The 24,801-nt window shown below is 34.4% G+C and overlaps 1 pseudogene; it reads left to right on the top strand.

Moving 5' to 3' along the window:
• The first annotated feature begins 7,239 nt into the window (after positions 1-7,239).
• On the top strand, positions 7,240-7,355 carry LOC124633590 (annotated as a pseudogene).
• The last annotated feature ends 17,446 nt before the right edge of the window (positions 7,356-24,801 follow it).

Genomic DNA, 24,801 nt, shown 5'->3' with positions numbered 1-24,801 from the left:
TCGTGGGGGGAGGAACGCGCGCGCTCAAATACTACCACTACTACTCGCAAAATGTCGTAATTATAATTTTAAAAGGTGCATGTTGACATTAGCGGGTGCTACGGTACGATAAACAGTATTAAACGATTTGATTTGGAACTGATCAATTCGTTGAAGGGGTTCGATGTCTTTCTGTTGCGTGTTTCGGATGTCAGCTTTTTGCAAGAAGATTTGACAATGCAATCTAGTTATGAAATGGTAATAGACACTTCCTGCGTGATCAATGATTTGACTTGTTAATTTAAATTTAATGAAACGCAAATTGAATTTGTGTCGCCATATTCAATACTGCTTTCAATTTGCAACATTCTTCACAAATTCAGACAAATGCCTTTGCTCATTGTGAAAGTTGATCTTTCGAGGATGCCCAAGGCTGCAAAAGTACATTTATCGGGAAAGCAACTAGTGCAAAGTCGTGTAAGACTAGTACAAAACTATAAAATAAATGAGCCAACCGTTTCCAAGCCGCTTTGAAAGTACTGAAATGCTGATTGCAAAGTTGAGATAATTTGGGAGACTTTAACAGACTTTCTGCTGCAATTTCAATCGTGTTCTTGGCTAAATATTTCAGTACCTAACAAGTATCTTAGGCACGTTTTTAAACGGGTTTCATTATATCCTTAATTTTTATTTCTAGTGCTCCGTTCGAAGTCCCTTTTCTCTAAGAATACTAGTTCTATTCTCATCTAAATGAACCCAAGGGCCAAGGCGATATCACTATAGTCTTAAAATCCTCAAAACCCAAATACTTGATTCCCACTAAACTATATTTATCTGCAAGTGAATGGTCATCGATGCCTGCGTATCGGTGGATCCGCGTGACATTATGACCTTTCATGCTCAGGGCGAGCCAGGTGTGCGAGCAGGTTTGTTTCTCGGCTCTTCATTCACCTTTTCAGATTTTGATTAAATGATTTGGTGTTAAAAAGCAAGATATGAGGATGTATCAGATCATGTATAGAAGAGGTCATGGATAGAGCGAAATGGGCCCCACCATAATGTGGGATATAAATTAGGAATATTAAAGTAATCCTCCTATGGTTTATATCTTCTTCTTCTTTAAAATTTTAAAGACATTTTGAAGACCATTAATGTTTACCTAACAGTAATGAGGATGAGGCATGAAGAGATTTATTGCAGTTTCACCTATAACTTCCGATATTTAATAATTGCGTGTCGGTAATATTAAATCTATTAATGTAAAGAATACAATATGACTAGGTTTCTTTAGTTCAGGTGTTTCTTGAAAACCGTTGGAAAGGCTGCTTTCCAAGTTATTAACTTCCTATAGACTTTGGTTTGTAATGATTATTAATTGTGTAATAGAGCTACGATGCAACATCCTTTGGTTTTAAAGAGTTATACTTTTATGTTTATTTTTCTTTTATTTCTTTGGTCAATACTTATATTATTTGTAAAATATTGCAGAGAGAGAATTTTACCGACCAATTTCACATGGCCGCTTCTGTACTTATAATATATTCCTAAGTATGTACCTCTATCCTCCTTTATCCTAGTTATATCCTTATATCTTACACCTTCGGCTCCACCAGCATTCTGTGGGATCTACTTCGCCTTTATAACATTAGACTCTATTACAGACAACATTCCCTTAAATATTAGCCACAATTTCCTCAACCAGTCTCAATAACTATTCATCTACATACCATCTATCGTAATACAATAAGATCTGTATCTGACCTACATAGAACATCACGTCTGGTCTGTGTAATTGCGCTAATGTTTTTGCTACCGTTGTAAATCAGTGGCAGTGGCCTGTGACTGCGATCTTACTAAACCAGCGGGTTAATGTCAATTATGTGGTCGTTAGACTAGAATCTGATAACCAAGGAGTTTTGTTAATGTTAGACTTGGTTGTTGAAGATAGATCGGCAATCATTCAAGAAGATACAAGATGTGCTTAGTTTGTGGCTCAACGTCAATTTAATAATGTAAAGTTACTACATTATTTTATATATATTTAATGTAAAATTTTGTTAGATTCCCAACCAGACTGGGTAAGACTGGAAAGCAAACTTCAACTTTTGAAAGACTTGTCAGTTGTTCTATGTAGCTTCATTGGTAGATAGATATAATGTACAAGATGATTGGAGTACTACAAGCTTACCCGATTGCGGGATGTGGTCATCTCGGATCGTGGGTGAAATCGCGGAACAGTTAGTATTAACTATGTAAAAGATTTTACATGAAGTCCATAAAAGCAACGGAAAGTTTAATTCGATTGGCAATTTCGCTCTAGTATGTTGTAAGCATTATTTATTACTAACATATAGGTGCAAATGAAAATCTTAGCACACAAAGAGATTGTCTTTAATTAAGTAAGTAATCCAAGTAAATGTATCATCGTTAATTTCAAAGTAATTAGGTATGTCGACACTAGATCGAACAAGTTTTACCATCTCCGAAAGTGTGGAAATAACTTTGAGAGGTATATTTGGAAACATAATATACCTGCGATTTATTTAAAACGGATACTAGTAAAAACATTTTGTCACTAAAAACCTTAGAAACTTTATTTTGTGCCAAAAAAGTGGATCCGAAATTTCAAAATTCGAATCACCTGTCAAACGGTAAAAAAGTTGTTAAAAAAGGTTTTACTCATTTAATGATCTTGGCTGCCATATTGCAATAGATGCTTGTTAATAAAAAAAGTAAAATAAAAAGTATGGCGGTGTCGATAGATGAAACGTTTGCTAATTCATAGACAGTAGACTAGATTATTCAATTTAATAACTCAATTATAGTAAGCAAGGTTAGCAAAAGGTTAAAATGAAAAGAAAAAATATAACACCACGGTTCCGCGTTCTATAAAAAAAAAAAAACTGAAGTTTGCAACTGCGGTGGTCTCGATCTATTTCGTGAATACTACATGGATTACAGAACAGCCGTTTTTAAATCATAATCATTGTAATATTATATTTCAGATTTACCGTAACATGCCTTGCCTTACTGTTACGGCATAAAAAATCGGCTTCCCAAAATACTGGAAAAAAGAATTTCATAGCATAGCATTGGTGCTCTATAGAAGTCAATGTCTTGACATTGCTCGTCTTCTATTTAGAGCTTACATTTTATTAGTATTACGAAAAAAAGAAACTTAAAATAACAAGGTATACCACAAAAGGATCCGGGATTCAATATTTTTTTCGAAAGGCAGAAGAATTACTTATTGATCTAAATCGTAGCCTACTTTACTACGCTACGCTAAACTCGATCTCTAATGAAGTAAACAAACTTAAAAAAAGGAAATTATATTTAAATTTCTTTCAATATTCGTTCCGGATTCCCGATACACAATAGTTCAATGATATCAAACTTTTCTTCGGGAACTTTTCTTTTTACCAAAGCAAGGAAGTGTCATGCAACGTGCGCACGCGACTCATACGTAACGTATAAATTAAACGCAATTAATATTATAAGTTCATCTCTTTCTTTTATTCGAAGTTGGAAAGAGAAAAACTTAGTTTTCACTGCATTCTTTTGTCGAGTATAGTAATTTATGATTACAGTAAATTATTGGTTTTTGACGAGGAAGTTTAGAAATACGTAAAATATACGTATCATCGTGACGGTCATTTTCTTGGACAGTTGATTGCATATGCAGATTACCTCTACCTATGCATTAGTGCAATAGGGAAATGGATATTCCACATTGATGTTAAGTTATTGAGTAAGTTGTAAACAGAAATTGGCGGAAATTGGTTTCCTCTACTAATATGTATTATAAAGCTGAAGAGTTTGTTTTCTCGACGAACAAAACAGAAGTGCTTTGACAAATTATTTCATTGTTAGATAGCCCATTTATTAAAGAGAACCATACTCTGCTTTTTATCCGGTTAGACTGGAAGCCGACCCCAACATGATTGGGAAAAGGCTCGGAGGATGGAGGATGGATGGACTGGACTCTGCTTTTTATCCGGATGCCCGGAGTGCACTCCCAAAACACCGCAATGGGTATTAAAAGTGTTTCTTGCTATGCGTAAATGACTCCACAATCCTCATTCAGATCTCAATAAATTGCCAATTTTCCTAATTTGTAACTATCATCATCTTAATAAGATTACTTGGTTCCGCCATTTTTATCACAAAGGTAGAGAAAGTTTATTTTCAATACGAGATATAACATAACGCGAAAGTTGTGTGATCTCGGAAAGAATTCGTATTGTATTTTATGGTTATGCAACCATGGTTGGGCGACACTGCGGTGTAGGCGTATTTTATTAGTAGGTATAAAATGGGAAATTGATGAGCTAACGGTCAGAAGAAGAAGATAGTATTTTTATATAAGACAGCAGAAAAACGACGGATTTTTAATTTTGAATGTATATAATGAAATATGTCTACACAGCAAAAAATCAAAAGGCAAAATTAACCCTTAACAGCCCACAAGTGTCTCGCGGACACATTTTTGCGTTTATGTTTTCATAAAAACGAAAGTATTTATTTTTATGAATCGGCCTTTTATCTAATTTATCACCAATGTTTTACGAATCTAAATGTGCAATGAAAATATTTGTAACATGAATAGTTTATTATTTTTTGTTAATAAACGAAAATAGTACTTCATCAACCCACAAGTGTCCAACAGACACAGTAACATTTTGTTTGATTCAAGTGTGAAGGTAGATTGTTTTTTATTTACATTTATTTATACATAATCTTATGGTGTCGGGTGCCATGCAAGATGTGGCAGGGTCAAATCGGGTAGCTACTCAACCATCTGAACCTGCTGCGAAAAGCAAGAAGCGTTGTTATATTTGCCCTTCGAAATTCTTCGGGCTTCTAAACAGTGTTGTGATAAATGCAATCGCAATGTCTGCTCTGAACATTCTGAAGAAAAAAAAATGTATAATATCTATAAATGAATAAGTGTAAAAAAACATTACTGAAATACATTATACTGTCTTTTTAATTCAAAATAACTTTATTTTGCTTTGTCGTACCTTACCTACATTTATAAAGTGTCTGTTGGACACTACTGGTCAGTTACGTCACAAAAGCATTCTGGATAGTTAAGGGTTAAAGGATCTAATCTATTGAATAACTTTTTTCGTACCACATCAGTATTTTTTCGTAAACGTTAACTTAAAGTCCAGCATACAGCGACATCAGCACTACATGTTAAGTGGTATTTAAGCAGTTCCGTCTTCCATTCTTAAATAAACACGGAATACATTTGGGGGCGGTCAAAAATCTTAATCCGTTTTTATATAAGGCTTGCATCACATTCGGCCATCTTTAGGCTGCGTGTCTACTCGCAATATTCCAAGAACTGCACGAGTATCGTGATGCAAGCACTAACGACTGCTCCCCACATCTTTGGAAGCTATTCCTCCGTGGGTAAAAACAGATGTTTGGTCTAAAACAGTGTATGATATGTAGTGATAAATATTCCTAGTAAGACTTATGCCAGTTTAGGGTTTGATAAAAACAGTCGTTTCGTGCGCAATGTAGCATAGAATTTTTCGTGCATTCTCTTGAGGAAACTTACGTTTTTACCGGAACATAACGTTAACTTAATTAAGATAGACATGACATAGTAATTTGGAGTGCATTGCGAATAATAATGAAAACTGGATTTGTATAGCCTGTGCTTTTTGTATGTGTGTGCCCATTATGACTGTCCCTTGGATTAGAATCAATCTGACACTAAGGCAGGTTCTAACTGTAGGTACTTCCTGGCCCAATAGGCAATTTTTCATATAAACCACTGGTACTCAGCTACATCAGGTTAGACTGAGATCCGACTCCATAAAATACAAAGTTAGAAAATATAGGTGAGGCAGATGATGATGACGATACCTACCATATAGACTTTGCATAACGCACCAATTAAGTTGCTAATATATCTTATGAGTTTGTATGGTGAAAATTGTTACCAAAAATAATGAATCCTTTTAGTGAGTAACGTAAGTACAAGTGTAAGACATGTTCCGTCTTACCACAAAAACTTTTTAACGTCAGTTTAAGACTTGTCTAAAAAAATGACAAATTATGACGTTGACATATGGTTCATTTTGGAGCCACATTTTTTTTAGACAAGTGTAAAACAGTGTTTAAAGTTTTTGTAGTAAGGCCAGTTATGTCAATCCAATTGTTGTGTGTACGTGCGTGTTTTGATGGTCGAAATCCACATGAGGGGAAGTGGTACCCAATAGTAACGTAGTGTGTGAGATTCATTACCACCGTGAAAGATTTCACCTAAATCCGTTCAGCCGTTACGGCGTTATTGAGTAACAAACAAGTCTAATTTTGATAGGATAAGCTATTGTTGAATGGTAGTGTAATAGTGAATGATGTAAGTAGCAGGTGAATGTTGAGGTGAAGTTTAAGCATTTCAATGTTTGTTAGTTTTTTGCTGAAAATTCAGAACAGAATTATTGAATTCTTGAAATTCCAATATTTTAAGACATCTTATTGGACCTACTATTTCATTTTATCAGATTTCATAGATATTCATTTAGAGCACTATACACATTTTCACTGTTTCCAAAATGATTAAAACTTTTATAAAGAATATTGTATTCTTAAGTAGACGATATGAGTATCTTAAATAGTAACTTAACTAGAACTTAACGTAGCACCAGCTACACAGTTTCCAATAAAGATCTCAAAGCAAGCAGTGAGACAATATTAATCAAAGATCACATGAACACCTTGACAAAAACCACCAAAATGAACAGGCCAAATTAAACCTTATTCTCAGAACCATAAATTTCACAAAACCACACTCCTCATTAATTCCAATCAGGGTGAAAACCGAGCGGATATGTTTATATTATAATACGTCCGTTTGTCACCGGCGGCTAACTCGGAAACTCGTTGGAAAGTTGGCGAGAGATCGGATACATAGTTGTATGCCCTTATGAGTGCTGGCTTGAGAATTATGTATTTTAAGAATATGTAATAGGATTCAATAAATTGGTTTGGTTTCTATTGGTAAGTTTTCTTATTTGAAGTCGAAAGAAAATTTAAATAAATCTTATTACGAAATTAATTGTACAGTGTAAACAAATATATTTTTTTTCATTTGATCAGAATTAACATGACATAAGTATGTACAATTTAATTTAATTTTATTTTAATAACTGCAATAAAACTTAGGTATTAAGTAAAATATTAATTCATCTATTACACTATACTGTGAACCTAGGTGACAATCAGAAAATAAAACCGGAAATCGCTTCTCGGTGTTTTGGCGTAGACCAAAGTGTAATATCTGTTCTCTTCAGCTTAATATCTGAAAGTTCCTTCACTGAGGGACCAGTATATGAAATCGGAAAAGCTCACTTACTAGAAAGCTTTAAATTAAATGCATTTCAATTAAGGAAATAGGTCAAGATATTAAACAGACATGCTGAAACGTTTTATTTTCTAATACTTGATTAACAGAAGTTTATGAAATGGTCTTTGTAAAAGCTACAAAATTAAATTAAATTTTATAATTTATTTCCGATATTTTATTACGTTTCGATTATATGAACATAGTAATAAAATATATTTACAATACACCTGCAGAATATAGACGTATATTTTATAGCTGTCTGATGATAGTTTAAGAGCTGCAGCGAAAGTCTGCGCTTAAACATAATTTACCTGTATTTTAGGCAGGGCCGGAGTAACCACGAAGTAGTTTCTACGGGCCCCGTATCTTAGGTGTGCCTGCACCTACGGCCTAAGGGGTCCCTAGATGTGTTTTTTACCTTTTTGTCTGCATAATTTAGTAAGAATTTGACTGATTTTACACTAAGTTGAACCATTTTACTATAACGTTAACGGGACCATTTAAAGGACTACCGAATTGACCAATGGGTGGCCAGTATAAGGCTGGTTTTGGTTTGGTTATCGAGTTATCGTTACAGTTAAATAGTGTAACCCACCCTAAGGCTCTGTGCTTAAACATGCTACGGGCTCCGCGCTTACCAAATCCGGCTCTGTGCTTAAACATGCTACGGGCTCCGCGCTTACCAAATCCGGCCCTGCACTACGGCAATCAAGTGAGAGTCAGGTTTCAGTGAATATTACTTTCTATCTAATTTGTATGTAGTTCTGTGTATGTATGCACGGTTGCACTTTCGTCAGCAAATTTGCGAGGATGATCGTGCATTTGCATCGTAACGACAGTTTAATGGCACTTGGTTTTGTTAAACCGTGGTTAATACTTAATAGTCTGATTCGTTTTGCTCTTATGCGCTTATGTCTGCAAGTCAGAGGAAGAGGGATGTGGTCATGATAGTTAATATGTAGCACAAATTACATGCGTAGTTAGGTACCTATAGATAAGAGAGATTTAACGGATATTATGCAGCATATTTTTATTGAGAGCGATTTTTTGCATGTGCAGATGTATCTGTGTATGTAGTCTTATTTAGAGGTATGAGTTAAGAATGAACTAAATATGAATAAATCATCATCAGGATATGAATTATACATTTGAGATTTAGATCTTACGTCATAATTTATAATTAATTTATTTAATTAAAGAATAGAAACGCAGACTTCCTTATATAATTAAATGGCATACAGGAGTATGGTCATAAATTATAAACGGATCAGCATAATATTTTTATATTACTTAGAACTAGATTGAAAATACCTATAAACCATTCAGTGTGGATATCATCGCATGTCGTACTAAATTGGATGCTCTTATAATACATTTAAAATTGGCAAAAATCACGTAACTGGTCATTATATAATATCTACACGAATGACGCTTTCTTCTCAATAAATGTCATCAGAGAAGCATGAACACTACACTGTAATTTTAACGTTAATGATTTTCGTGAAATTAGAATAGTTTATATCACATTATTATGGTATGATAAAAGTGTCATATTTATTTACCTGGCTTGAATTTTAAGCAATGAACCGCAGTTGAATTTCAGTGTGTTCGAATGGATCTGAAAATCTTACTGAACTATGTGGGAACAAATGCCTGTCTCGTCTCTACAATCCATATACTTTTGGTAATTTTAGCTGTCAGACTTTCTGACATAGGTACTTGAAGATCGATAAAACCCAACCAAGGGAAACCACTACTTCGTTTATTCTGAATAACGTGGATTCCATTGTATGATAGAAACATTTTCTCCAAAAACTGTCGTACATATTACGTAACTGACGTAAAGTCATTCTCGTAACTCAAAACATCAATACATAACTTCGTCACTGTTTGTAATTAGCAAATATGTAATGAGCACTTTCGCTCACTTGAGAAAAGTGTTACCGTTGCCGTGGTATACTGAGCGCAGCATCCGTGATTTTATTTGTTTTAATTTTTTATTTTTTTGAGAATACTTTAAAAAAATGATTTTAAGAGATTAAGTGAGGGGGTTCTAAGAGGATTAATTAAGTGTTATGTAATGTTTTTAATTATTTTTTAAGTTTTTAAAAATGATGATTTGATATTAATTATAAGTTTATTTTAACTTTTCAAAATGAATGTAAATATTTTAATAAACAGTTTTAATATTAAAAATTATAAGAATATTTTGAGGAATTACTTCAGTGATATTAATTTACAGATTAAATGCACGCTATATATAATTTTATTTTAATAGATGTTTATTTTTGGTAAATTAAATATTTTGCCCAACTCTCTGGAACATGTTCATCTTATAATTAGTAAGAAGCTAACATAGGTTATATTACTTCTGTTGCGAATATGTTATGGGCCTTTGTGTCTGATAACAAAAGATTTTCTATATTATTATTTATTTACTAGCTTCTGTCAGCGGTTTCACCCGCATCCCGTAGGAACCACGGCACGATCCCGGATAAAAAGTAGCCTATAGCCTTCCTCGATAAATGGGCTATCTAACACTGAAAGAAATTTTCAAATCGGTCCAGTAGTTCTTGAGATTAGCGCGTTCAAATAAACAAACAAACAAACTCTTCAGCTTTATAATATTAGTATACATTATATTTTTTTCTACCAAATCAACCCAATATGTCAAGTTAACTTTTTTGCATAACACAAATTATCCAAAAAACCCGCTACGCCACAACCACAAATGACTTAGCGTTAACGTCTAGTTTCCGTTACCGCCGCACATTGCGTAACGCAAACCCATACGTGCGCCCGCGCCGACCGTAGTCCCCTACCGTCCAAGTTATGATCCATTACACGAGAGACTTATAGCGATTGATATAATAGAAAACTGATTATGAAATGTGATTCAATTTACATTTTTATGAATGTAAGTATTAGATTTATGTTTATTTATTTATTACTTAAGTGTGTATCATATAGCGGTAATATTTAATCTGAATAAAATAATGTTATTCAGAATTATTTCAGTAGCTACAACAATACGTCTATAATACGTAAGACACACAGTACTGTCGCTATTTGAAACGCAGCTTAACGAAAAAATATATTTCCGTAATTATTTATGTTATGTAAACTTACCATACAATCAAAACTAAAATTAATATACAAAAGCTGACATATGGATAACCAAAACATTCAATCTGGAAGAGGTTTTAACACCAACAATTTCCACAACCAAGATTTTCCTCAACAATTTTATTCGCAACTTCCCGCCCCTTATCATTGACGTTTTTCTACAATTTCGTAAACACAAGATCAGATATTCTCACCTGTTTAGTATCTAACACTAACGATCCGTCTGTATGTATGTCACTCGTTATGTATTACTCAACTGCTACACATGGGAACTGGTTTTTTAATCTCTAATAATCGGTGGAAATTCGTGCAGTTTTTCCGCGTTTGTGCGCGATTTTTCCACGCCTTATATGGGAATGTCGGAAATAATGGTATCGTCAGATTAATTAGACATTAAGTTAGCATTAAAATATAGTCTGTATAAATTCATATTTAATGATAAGTGATTTTAAATTATAAGTACATATGTAATTTCTAATTAATTTAATATTCCAGTTAATTTATTAATGTATCTTTTGTAATCTTTTGTAACTTGTGATTCTAATTATTATTATTGTATTTTTTTTAATCCATTGTAATTATCATGTAATCAGTTTTTTATATTGTACATATTATATTTACCACAATATTTGTACAAGCGGTGTTAACCTATAATTAATTGTTACACAAGTGTAGGATAACATACATCTTGTGCTGTTAATGTTAAGGTGTAAACAGTTGTTGGTTAACCTCAAATAAATAAATAAATAAATAAATAAATCTCCCGAGCCTTTTCCCAACTATGTTGGGGTCGGCTTCCAGTCTAATCGGATGTCATAATGACTGCCTATCCGTCATCCTCAACCCAGTTACCCGCCAACTCAATACTCCTTGGTAAAACTGGTTATCAGACTTACTGGCTTCGACTAACAAAGATGTTCAATGACAGTTGGGACAAATTATGAAACGGCTAAAGAACATATAACCATTAAATTTTATGTCCCATTGTTGTTTCTTTCACGAAAAGTCTTTACTCAACAGCAAAAGCCAAAGTATAAATCACCAAGCCAGTAATTAGAAATCAATATCCCATAAGATAAATAACTTACGCCAATAAAATTAAACTGTGAGAATTAGAAAATATCGATTGAATCTATCGATGACACTTTTCCTATTGTTGCGATGTTTTTATCGATATAGAAATCGGATGTAGTAACCATACAAAAAGTATACGCATTCAGTATCTGTGGAGACCACAGAGGAAGGAAAGAAGCAGATATGCCACACTGAAGGTAAGTTAGGTGCCATCTTGTAGGTCAAGTAACATATAGTAGGCGTGATCAGTTACTGGAACTAGCGAGGCGTTCGGGTTACTTGTGAAAACAAAACCAATCTGATAGAGATTGGTCTTGATTGTTTGATGAATTTATTCTGAAAATAATAAGCGTTAAGCCATTTAAGGCGTAGGCGAAGCTGGTAACGTTCCTCTTCCCCTGAATATCCGCATTTTTAAGAGCTACATTCTTATGAGATATTGCGTTATGATATCTCCGATAGCAATTTTGTTCTCCATGGTGGAAACCCAAGTCACGTCAGTAAACTCACATGATTGTATGATGCTGCGTGTCACGGAGATCTTACTTAGAAAGCATCTTTGTTTGAAAATAATCTGTGGGAATAATGTAAAACTGAGTAGCTTACGTTTCAGAGAAATGTATGTGTTGGAGGCAAATTATGTATATTAGACGCGATGGTAATGACAGTTTCAGAATGTCATAATGATTGGGGAGAATAGAATAAGAAATTGTATTGTTGCTCTTAAATATTTAATGGTACTTGGCTGGCATTTGTCTAAACTGCAACTATAGTTTTAGCTTTCTTCATAATGACTAGATTCGATGATCCTCTTATGTATTGCAGAATGAAAACCAGATACCTTTTTTCCCTTATATTACTAGCAGAATCCTTTCTGAAGAATTAGCAACTTGCTGATGTTTGATGCTTCTTCTCTAATGTTAACTTTGTTACTGTTTGTTGTGTTTCTTTCTTTCTTCAGTAATGTTAATTAGCACAGATATTGTTCCTGCCTAGCAGTAAAAGATCAATGCGAATAACCCTTGTCAACACAAATACCGATTCTAAACAAATGCCATCAGAGAACGTAACATAAAGGACTTGTCCTGTTAAGTTCATGACATTCGACTTGCTCTAGGACAAGGATTTTATGTTACTTGCTACAAATATTATCACCATTAGTTCATTTGCAAAAATATTGATTTACTATAACAATATGTTTTCAGAAACTTGAACTTATGAAGGGGGTCTCCCATTTTAGGTAAAATCGCCCATATTAGTCAATTGTTAGTTTACCTATTTAGTTAGTAGCATTGCCACGTTGAATGGCAATGCTGCAATATTAGCCAGCCTTACAAAAATAATATTAAAATGGAAAATGCATTTTAACTCAGTAGTTTCTTTAATAACTCTTTGCAATGGTACACGCTACGGATGATAAACTTTAATTTCTAAACAACTAACAATGTTATTGTTAAGATCTGGCGGTGGTTAAAGATATCATTTACGCAGATATACTTAATGTTGGTACTCTCTCCATTGTCTATCAAAACAATGTGAAAGAAAGCTGAGTGACATTTTATACGATATAATTTTACGTCGGCAATTGTTGATAGTAAGTTTGTGATTAAGTAATTAAATATTAATAAGTTATATTATGTTCGACTTATTTTTAAGAATGCCCCATTTTTTATGCGCATTGATACCTGAGAAGAGATTCTCTTTAACTCTCAAACTGATGGCAAAAACAATTTGTTTGAGAGTTAAAAAGCCATGAATATTCTTGTGACAAAATTTTGGTAAATAGGTGGGATAATCTCATACTTAATCTGTATAGCCTGAAGCTTCTATTTTACAATCATAGAGATGAATATGTTTATCTTGTGACAAATACACAAATTACCAAAGTATCAATGCAATGGCCTACAAATATTAGCTACTCATCAGTTTAACGACAGTTTAACTACAAGTCGTGGTGGCCTAGTGGGCAAAGAACCGACCTCTCGAGTATGAGGGCGCGGGTTCGATTCCAGGTCAGGCAAGTACCAATGCAACTTTTCTAAGTTTGTTTGTACTTTCTAAGTATATCTTAGACACCAATGACTGTGTTTCGGATGGCACGTTAAACTGTAGGTCCCGGCTGTCATTGAATATCCTTGGCAGTCGTTACGGGTAGTCAGAAGCCAGTAAGTCTGACACCAGTCTAACCAAGGGGTATCGGGTTGCCCGGGTAACTGGGTTGAGGAGGTCAGATAGGCAGTCGCTTCTTGTAAAGCACTGGTACTCAGCTGAATCCGGTTAGACTGGAAGCCGACCCCAACATAGTTTGGGAAAAAGGCTCGGAGGATTCACATCAGTTTAACGACTCGTATTATTAACAGGTAGTCACAAAACAAGCCAAAACAAATTGATTGATTAACAAAAAACAGCTCAATTTATCACCAATCAGTCTCAATCACCATCACCAATTCACCAACACACACAAGTTCACTGGCCGTACCAGGAACGCATAAAATCGAAAGTGCTCGTGAAAGTGGGACCTTGCTCTTGAAAGCGAAAGGTGATCGCTGCTCATAACATATTGTTAGCTCGTTTGTTAACATGTGTAGATAGGGCTATCTGATTGGGTGTACATATTAAGTGGGCACTACATTAGATGTGGTTAAGTTTTAATGGCAATCTGCATAGAGAATATAGTGATTCTGTCATGATGATCATGTGACATCAAAGTAGATGCAAAAATTGTAATGACAACAATTAAATGGAGATATAAGTCTATGTGGCATGATATACAAAAGATGAAACGGTTTTGTTTTCTGAGCATTAAAAGCCGTGGAATGTAATAAAATGGTAGAATGATTGTGGGTCCATAGGATTCGGGCCAAGTTAATCTATCAGCCATGAAAAGAAAGATTATGCTTTTCTAGAAATATGTGCTTTTATATTTTGTCTTATGTAAAAAAGTATATTTTTCATATCCAGAGAGAAACCGATTTAGGTACCTTTGTATTTCTACAACATGTAACTTAATTAACGCACATCCTGAAATTAGTTTGTTCAGAATCGTTTACTGCATCGATTTATATCATTTTTAATATAGGTAATTTTTTATCCCAAAAATAATTAAAACTACGGAAATTATTGTCACATTAACCCTGTACAGTCAAAACAAATTCAAATAGACCGTAACTCAAAGTAATAAGACTTCGTGTATTGTCGGCTTTTTCCGTAGTTTCGTTATGTTGTGTCGAGTCGAGCGGCGCGCGGCGCGATATTTGCGTGCGTAGTAGTATGACCAAAATGTTCTCCAAGAATTGGTATAACTAATTTAGTAAATAACAATGCATATACACGTTAAATTAAAAATTCAGTGTGTGTATTATGATTATAACATAATATTCTAATTGGGGTGTTTGAGGGTGTGCGTTAATTACGTTACATGTTGTATATTACACCCACCTTGTTCATACTTTATAGGGAGAGGCTTTTAAAGCTAACTCGAACAAGATGTGCGATGCGTACGATGCGGACAGGTGGACGCACTTGTTTGAGTTTCTATATAAATAATTCTACGATCCGTTGCGTGCGATACGTCCGTTGCGTACGATACCGACAAGTGGACGCTTAGCTTAAATCAACGTCCTGAGTAACAAGTCTGATCTTAACCATATTTGTTTTGTTTCAAGGGTGAAATACCTGATGCTTGATGCCCAATGTCAATTTTATCTCTTTATCGACATGATCAACTCATCTGTCAAAGTATTACATTACAAATCATAAATTATATCAAATCTAACACATAATATGGTGTATGTAAAGCTGCACAGTCGGTGCAGCGGGGCGTGGCTTCCTGTGCTGCAGACAGTCTGTTCCGACGCGACAAGCCTTATGCTGCACTCGCGGTTATGTTGCCGCATTATACGCTAACATTCAACGGACAATGTAAAGAATAATTTCCCATGTATTTGTGTTTAATGTAAGTGATCTGTGTATCCTCTGTTGGAAATCCAAATAAATAATCAATAGAAAAAAATATTCCTGCAGTGTTTTCTATACTTCTATACTAATATTATAAAGAGGAAAACTTTGTTTGTTTGTTTGGTTGTAATGAATAGGCTCAAAAACTACTGAACCGATTTTAAAAACTCTTTCACCGTTCGAAAGCTACATTATCCACGAGTAACATAGGCTATGTTTTATCCCGGTACGGACAGTAGTTACCACGGGACGCGGGTGAAACCGCGGGAAAACGGCTAGTCATATATAAATTTAGATCAAACGATATGCTTTTTTAAGCCGACCCCAACATACTTGGGAAAAGGTTCGGAAGATGATAATGTTATAAAATAAGTGACAAAACAACAATGAATGAGCTTAATAAAAGTACATAATATTCACTGTGGATATTGGAGATGTCCAAAATTTAATCATGTTAAAATTTAAAAAAATGTATAAGAAAATGACCTCATATTGTCGTAAATGTTAACTGTGTCAATGTGACTTGAGAGCCGAGTTCAAAGAACTTGTAATTAAGTTATTATCACAGTTATGTTAACATTAGTTATGGCAGAAACAACTGTTATATTGTTGTTTACAACTCACGTAGGTACTTAGAACTCAGATAGGTTTGTTCAACTGGTTTAGTTACTGGCTACCCGACGATCTTTAACTGTTTATATTTAACTGGTGGGAACTACTGCCCTTACCGGGATAACATATAGCCCGTTACTCAAAAAGAGTGTAGCTATCTAACAGTGAATCAATTTTTCCAATCCATTCAGTAGTTTCGGAGCCTTTAGGCTACAAACAAACAAATGTGTCCTCTTAATTATATTAGTACACCATTGGATTGGTGAGATTGAAAAATGTATGTTTTAAACACCTTCAGATTCAGTGGTTTGCTAATGGGCTACTTCATGGTTAGTCATTTATCAAAAGTCAAAAAGGAAGCTGGTATTTTAGACATTTTGAAATATTCAACCGTTTCCGATGTAGGAAATGCTGTTTTCGAAATTCTGCAGTGATTTTAAGGCCTGATTCAAATACTAAACAGTCTGGAGACTTGAGCCTGACTTAAATACTAAAAGGAGGCGCTTGCATTTTGAGAGAACCTACACTTTTATTTCTCAAATTGCTTTTTCCATGGTTTTCTTTAGATTATCTCAAATGCCGGGATTCCTCTATCAAAAGGCACACTTCTGCAATTTTCAGAAACCGATAAGAGTAGTAAGGAAAAATTTTTATTGAATATAAGATACTACCGATCTATAGCCATCATGGTCATGTCTAACGGCCTATTAGTATTCTATTATCAGCGAATTGTATGTCACAAATCGTAGTCAAAGTCAAGTCAAAGTCAAAATCGTTTATTGAAAATAGGCTAGATTCTAGCACTTTTTCACGTCAAAAAATACAAAATGACAGCACCCCCAAAACGCCCCCCTTTCACGTATTTCGCTAAAGCATCGTAATTTGCTAAAGTATTACTATTGTAGTAATACGAAGACTTATTGAGGAAAACAGAATACTTTACAAAACAGATTTACAAGACTAAAAGAATAACAGATTCGGTCCAGCGATTTCGGAGTTACCGTCTACATACAAACTAGTTACTCATTGTTATTTAGATTATACAGGGTTACTGGTAAGTAGACCGCATCCTTTCAGGAGGTGATAGTATAGGTCAATACGGACAAATTTGACCCTGGGATACACTGGGCAAAAGTTAACCCGTTTCAAGATAATCGAATTTTAAGATCTTTTCTTTACAAGTCGTCTAGGTACACGTATACATTTTTATTACTAGTTAAAAGTCTCGTTTTTGCGGATTTTTGTGTGTTTTGTGGCTTTTTGGATAGCTAGATAAATGTAGATGTTTTTTAAGTATTCTGCACAAAAAAATGAAGAGTAATATTTTTGAGAAAATATCTACTAAAAAAGTAATTGCTGTTCGCTATAATTTCCTCTGTGATTTGTACAGTTTTATGGTTTGTTATTATGAAATGATTCATCTTCTATCCAAAAACACACAAAAATCCACAAAAACAAGACTTTTGACTAATAATGAAAATTTATACGTGTACCTAGACGACTGATCTTGAAATTCGATTATCTTGAAACGGGTTAACTTTTGCCCAGTGTATCCCAGGGTCAAATTTGTCCGTATTGACCTATACTATCACCTCCTGAAAGGATGCGGTCTACTTACCAGTAACCCTGTATATTATGCAGAAAGTGCACTAAAGTTAAAATATATAAATAAGAGATTATATAAACTTGCAGGTAAATAAACTTTTATGTAATGTGCTAAGCGCATGAGGTGATCAGTCGGAAGTATTTGTCGGTCTGTAATTTATATTTTAGATTATTTAAAAATAAATTGGAGGATATTGTTTTCTTCTAGACATCATCATCCTCCGAGCCTTTTTCCCAATCATGTTGGGGTCGGCTTCCAGTTTAACCGGATTCAGCTGAGTACCAGTGCTTTACAAGAAGCGACTGCCTATCTGACCTCCTCAACCAAGTTACCCGGGCAACCCGATACCCCTTGGTTAGACTGGTGTCAGACTTACTGGCTTCTGACTACCCGTAACGACTGCCAAGGATGTTCAATGACAGCCGGGACCTACAGTGTTTTCTTCTACACATGTCTTTTTAAATAAGTAGTGAAGTAGGTTTCTTAGGGCTTAATAATTTTGTGCATTTGAAAAGATGGATATGTCATTTTAAAATCTGTCTAAAATGGGGTCTATTGGCAAAAAGAAATAATTATTAATTAAACAAAGTAGTATCCAATGATATTATTTTCGCTATAAACAACATTGTGATACTAAAACACGTAATGCCTGATCATAATAAAATTAATTAGTTTAGGAAGCTTGTTACGCTTCAAGTATTTTATCAGATAAATTGACCTAACGAGTTAATTTGTACGGCCAAATTAATAATTTTACTAACGAATTTATATTGTGTTCCTGTTGATAATAATGATGACTATGTTTCATGTAGGTAGTAGATGTGTGATAAAATAGTAGGTATCCATATAGCTTGTGATTATATATATTTTACGTACTTTGAAAATTGATTTAAGCTGTTAATGGGCACTAATAAAGAGTAAAAAATGCTTAGTTATTGCAATTTTTAACAAATCTATCGACAAGAATTTTAATCTTTAAGTACTTAAAAGTGGAGTGGAGGTTGTCGAAATCAACACATCGAAATATCAACAATCAAAACATATATTACTTATTAAAAAACAAAAGCCCACATTTACTTAGTATCTAACACGTAAACCTAACCGCGAATGCCCCAAGTTTCCCATACAAAACACCGGTTTTTGCGAACCGGTCGCGACTGGCAATGTGTCTGCTTTCTAGAGAGCGCGGCTTTCCATGCGCAAGAGTCTGTCATAACGCGTTCTCTATATATAGATGCGATGGGATCCGTGATTTATGTGATTTTATGGAAGTTTTTTGAATTAAGTAAGATGTGAGAGAGGGGGAAAAGAATGTTGTGGTTGTCTGGAGTTGTGACTAACGGTTGTTTAAAACCTTTCATTTCCATTGTTTAATTAATTTTAATGTAGATATTGTTCTTGAAGTTTTTAAAATCCAGCTCTTTAATTGGGTACAAGATTCACGATGGTAACCTATAGAGATAGTCCAAAAGTTACATGTCTTGCACTACCAAAGAAATGTAAATAAAGTGAATTCTGCATGACGATATGACAAGTTAATAATGCTTAATACTGACAGTACCTAAATATAAAATCACCAGTACCTACCATGATGAGTACCAAAAATCAATGGGCGCTCACCTAACTCTTACAAGACATAATTCCTTTAATCTTACTTCTTTCCCTACAAACTAAAAACGGCCTAAGTATATTTACAAACAATACTCCTACCATACACTCTTCTAACTCCCTATAATTCGCAGTCACATCAGTTTCGCCAAATTCATTGTCAGTTACGTCAAGTGACATTGACACGGGCGATGCAAGGCATGGCAAGTGCCCCCGTGTCTATGGGTGTCGGTTACGACAATACCCCATGGTATGGCCTGCTTGTGTTTCACAAAGGGTATATAAAATGGTGGAATGATGTAGATGGTAGCAGTTGAAGCGAAAAATGATAGGTAATACCTGATAATACATATAATGTATGGCATAGCATCGTTATTGGCGAAAGTGCAGGGAAGTTCACTTGTTAATTTCAACACCCTCACACCCTTCAGACTAGACAATTTATTTTGAAGACAATCGTGAATCCAATCACAATTATATTATGTTATATGCATACCTATATTATATTTATCTCCATACTGATTAATGAACCCGATGAAACTATCGGCCGTCAAACAGTTTACAGTGAGCCTTGCTCTTCTGTCCGTGAGGTCGTGAGGTCCTCCTATCGAATTTCAGTTAATCCTTCATCACAAATCCTAGTCATGACAAAATGCCTATTTTCATTGTCAGTTGCGCAAACTGACATTGTAGAAACGCGAGTTGGGTGCCAAAATGCAAACAAATGCAAAATTTAAGTAGTGTGTGTTATAGCTAGTTCATTGTCGCGCATGCGTCGTGTAGTTAATGTTTTTACTTATATAAGTGTGAATCATGATAAATGTTGTTTGTAAACATGAGGTTCCTTGGAGGTTGAATGAGATGACTTTGTGATGGTTTTCAATTGATAGTCAGTCCACTTTAGTAGAAGTGGCATGGCTTTAATGTTTGGCAGATGTTTGTGGTGGTAACTTTGTATAACTCTAATTTTGAATAGATAGTATTTGTACTTCAGTGGACATAGACGTAAAGACAATCTGGGTTTGAAAGCGCAGTTTCTATTTTAAAACGAAATCACAAATTGTCTTTTACGTCAATAAAAAATCCTCTGGTTTCATACCAGAAGATTTTTTGAGCACTGAAAGTCTTTGATAACAGTAAAAATCCGTTAGTATGAAAAGCTTCCCAACATCATTGTATATATCATTATAACTAACATCACAAATATTTTCAACGTGTAATTTCATAATTACCACCTACTTCAAGCTTCTAAGTAGTACACCAATTTATTTTCCTCAGGTACAAAAGATACTCCAGAAGCTCACAACATAATAGTCTTAAGTTATTAGTTCAAGGTACAACCCACGCGAACTTCTGTTTTATTTCAAGTACTTTGTACGGAAAGCTTGAGAAAGTACAGTAAACTGCACATTAGTGGTAACTGTCATGCACCTTAACTCAATAGTGATAAGTACGATTTTCCTATAAAACTATTACCACTGACCTGAAGTTGACTGTACAAGTGCACACCTACTTGTGTCTGTCTGAGTGTTTGTCTGTTGTCTTGCGCCACATATCTACAAATAAGTGTGTTTGTTTTGCTGTCTGGTCGTCTAAACAGTAGCTTGTAAGTTTCATTGTAACTTATGGGTTGGTTTCGTTTTTTTTAGGGTCGCTTACACCTTTATTTGGATGTGAGACCCTAGAAAAAAAACACATGCAAGGTCGGTAGTACTAGACAATCAGTGGGTACCAAAAACTCCATTTTAATGAGGTTTTTTAACTCTACTGTATTGCAGGGCTGTGGAAGTTTTTTTAATTCCGCAATCTCTTAGAACAATTCTTCAACCGAAAAGAACAACAAAATTACTAATTTACCACAATTTGCAATGCCATCAATCAATTTAAACAGCGTGATGAACATAACGACAAAATCCCCATCAATTGTAATGATTTCGTGCAATAGATGCAATTCATTGGCAATCCATTGCTATTGTTTACATAAAGAGAGCAAGTAGGTCATACGGTCAGTTAGATCTGAAGCCGAGCGGGTATTTCGTTTATTGATTGACAATTTATTCAGTTTTGATGTTTATGACAATAACAGAAGAATCTGTCAAATGGATAATGTTGCTACATCATTAATCATTGAGGATCGACCCACGGAGGAAGTAAATAATGGCGTCCACGGCCAATTTCGGCCACGGCGGCTGTTCTCATTTATAGTGCACGAGCATTTGCGCAGACAGGTGCACTCCCTATTCCTTCAAAAGACGCGTGAATAAATCTATTACTCATAAAATACTAGCCGTTTCATCCACGTGCCGTGGTCACTATTTTCCGTACCCAATTAAAATATAGCCTACATAACCCAGGGATAGCGCAACAGTAAAGGTATTTTTATAATCGGTTCAAAAGTTTCGGACTATTTATACTACAAAAAAACAAAGAATCTCTTTGCGAGACTATTGCTACTATATTATAGATAAAAAATATAAAAAGACTAGCCCTATTATTGAACGGAAGACGCCACTAAACTACATCGTAAACACAAGGAACGACCATGACCTATTCAATACTGAGAGGACCAGTTTAAAGAAGATATAAATATCTACTAAGAAGCTGCATTAATATGTATGTTTATTGCCGGACATGGATGCAACAGAATTGCAAGAGTCATGACTAAGCGGATGCACGCCATCAGAGAACCTGCCTGGTTGGTTGCCATAAATAGGTGAATTAATTTAATTTTCGCATCTTTAGAAATTGGATGCTTCTAGAAAAACAGGATTTAAACGAATCTCGGTGCTTTTTTTGTAAAAAAATATGAATGGCAACCTAGCTTTTAAACATGAGATCTATCTATATGTAAACCTATATTGGGATGTTTACAGTAATAGTCACTATTCACCTGAGAAAGGCTAACGTTCTTTTCCGTATTTATATTTCTTCTATAAATAATTTTATATTCACTTCTCATCTTTTTAGTCTGTTTGAATCGACTCAGGAACACAAAACATGACTTTAGATTGATCTACAAGATACCAACAGAAGAGAGATACCAATCTCTTGATATACCCAGTACGATGTTGCATTCTATAAAAATATGCTGTATCATAAAAATGCATAAGTTATTTAGCTAAATGACATTTTACACAACTTCGTCCGGTTGTAAAATTGCTTAAAAAATAATCGGATAAAATGTTGCGAAACTCGGATGTTGGCTATCAGACTAACTGGGGAGGTAAATATAGCACTTTTCGAAATAGTAACACTTTTCATAGAGTGCTAAGTATAAATAAATTGATTTATTGAAGTGGATAGTGTTTCTAAAGAAATGTTATGAGGGCAATATAAATTGCAGTTCGATTGCTGATATTTATAATGAAGCAATTTTTAATAGCCATTAATCTTACTGTAATGTTATGACGTCCACCGATTTTTTCGCCAGCTGTTCAGGACATTATTTATTTAGACAGGGATTCGTTCTTCTCGAGCATTTGTGCAGACACAGGTGCACTCCCTATTCACTTTCATAGCTCTATGGGCTGGCAACCAGAGAGAGATCAGGCGCAGGGCATTCGTTAGCATTTCAATTCAAAAGTGTGACCGAGTAAAAAAGTTGATGCAATTGAGATGAGTGTTAGAATAAGTAGGACTCTGGAGACATTCAGCTGCTTGAATCAACACTAAACAGTTACTTTTTTATTCATAAAACTTTAATTAAAAATGTTATACTTACACAGATCAGATTTATGGTAAAGGCGTGTGAAAACATCACAAGATCTCATAGAGTGATATTTGCACACGTATGTGAAACCAGTTAACGTCATTCTTAATTGCAATTAAAAGTTCACGTTAAGCCTCTCGGTAAATGACGTTATAATTTATGAACTGTTATAAAACATACAGTTGTAACACATTAATTAAACGCTTCACAAAATATACGCATATTTACAATCATTGATGTAATCGTAACGCCTTGATGCTTTGGCAATCTTCATCTAGAATTAGTCTAAATGATATTTATTCATTTATAATATCGTGTGAATTTTGATCAATTACAACATGTAGAAAGGAAGCATCCTAAATAGCAAGGTTAGGTCTTGTTGATGCTGTTAATCATCTGGTCTTCTCATTTGTAAGTCACCTTGATTTGGTATGAAAAATATACGCGTGTTTATATTTGATTTATTAATTTTTGTATTTGAAATTATAAGTCGGCCAGTTTTTTTTTTGCAAAATCTATACTAAAATTATAAAGCTGAAGAGTTTGTTTGAATGCTCTAATTACAGGAACTACTGGATCCATTAGAATAAATATTTCAGTGTTAGATATCCTACGTATCGAGGAAGGCTTACAGAGGCTTTTTATTTGGGTTTGCAGTTTTCTCGCAGGATGCAGGTGAATCCGCTGGCGGAAGCTAGTATAATTATAAATGTGCAAAATTAAATTGTTTTTGTCAAAAAACTGTATTCTGATCACTTTTAAGATAGAATTTGAAAGAGGAAGTCATTAATTCAAGGCTTTCTTGATTTTTAATCGATTGATGAGCTATGCATTATTCATTATACAGATACGCTAAGCAAACACTGATTGCTCATAAATGATAAATCAGTGTAAAGATTAATGGTAGTACGCACATTACAAAGATCATTTTAAGATATTTAGCTGGTATCAGACCAACTGATTTTTTTTATTGGAATCAAAAAATTATTTATTTAAATATTTTGCTAATCGTCGGGCACGTTTAGACTGCATTGTGGTTGGTACTCTTAGTTCCAACATGAAGACATTTTTTAACCAACTTGAAATAAAAATATGTGGTTGATAGTGGTATAAAGTTTTTACGCCATAGACTTTTTACTTGATATGTAGGGTATACTCTAGATTATTACTCCACTATACCGCCTCTATCATTATAAGCAATTTGTAGTTTGTGGAAGATTTATTAAGTTTTATATCCTTTTCCTTTTATAGTGATTTTATATTGAGTTGATTTTATGTGTGGTCCTTGGTGAAGACCTCCGTGTAAATAAAATGATAGTAGTTCAATTATTATTATACAACACTGGTACTGTGTCTGTTTTGGTCTTTGTCGATTTTTGATTCTCAGTAGACATAAGCTTTGCCTATCGTTGGTTGTGAATAATTCATTAAAATGTGTAAGCCGTGAAAAATAGATATAAAAATTGACTACGCAGCTATCTAGATCTTCCGATACGTTATTCTAAAATAAGAGCATTAAGGAGCTAATATTTGATAGAGATAACAGCACTAACAAAACGCAATCGACACTTAAGATTACCAATAAGAGAGATTGTTTTACCACGATTTCGTAGCTTGCGAACAAGATAATTTCAAAAACTAAATTACTTTTGAAATCTTTCCAATGAAATTCAACAGAAGACCGGTTTGATGCAAAACTTGTAAACCGTATCATTTGAAAATGATCGAGAAATTGCGTGGATTTGCTGCGCCGGAGTATTTTTT

Source organism: Helicoverpa zea, chromosome 9 (assembly GCF_022581195.2).
Source record: "Helicoverpa zea isolate HzStark_Cry1AcR chromosome 9, ilHelZeax1.1, whole genome shotgun sequence".
Classification (NCBI taxonomy): domain Eukaryota; kingdom Metazoa; phylum Arthropoda; class Insecta; order Lepidoptera; family Noctuidae; genus Helicoverpa; species Helicoverpa zea.
The sequence above is the reverse complement of the archived record's forward strand: the minus strand, read 5'-3'. Positions and strand labels throughout refer to the sequence as shown.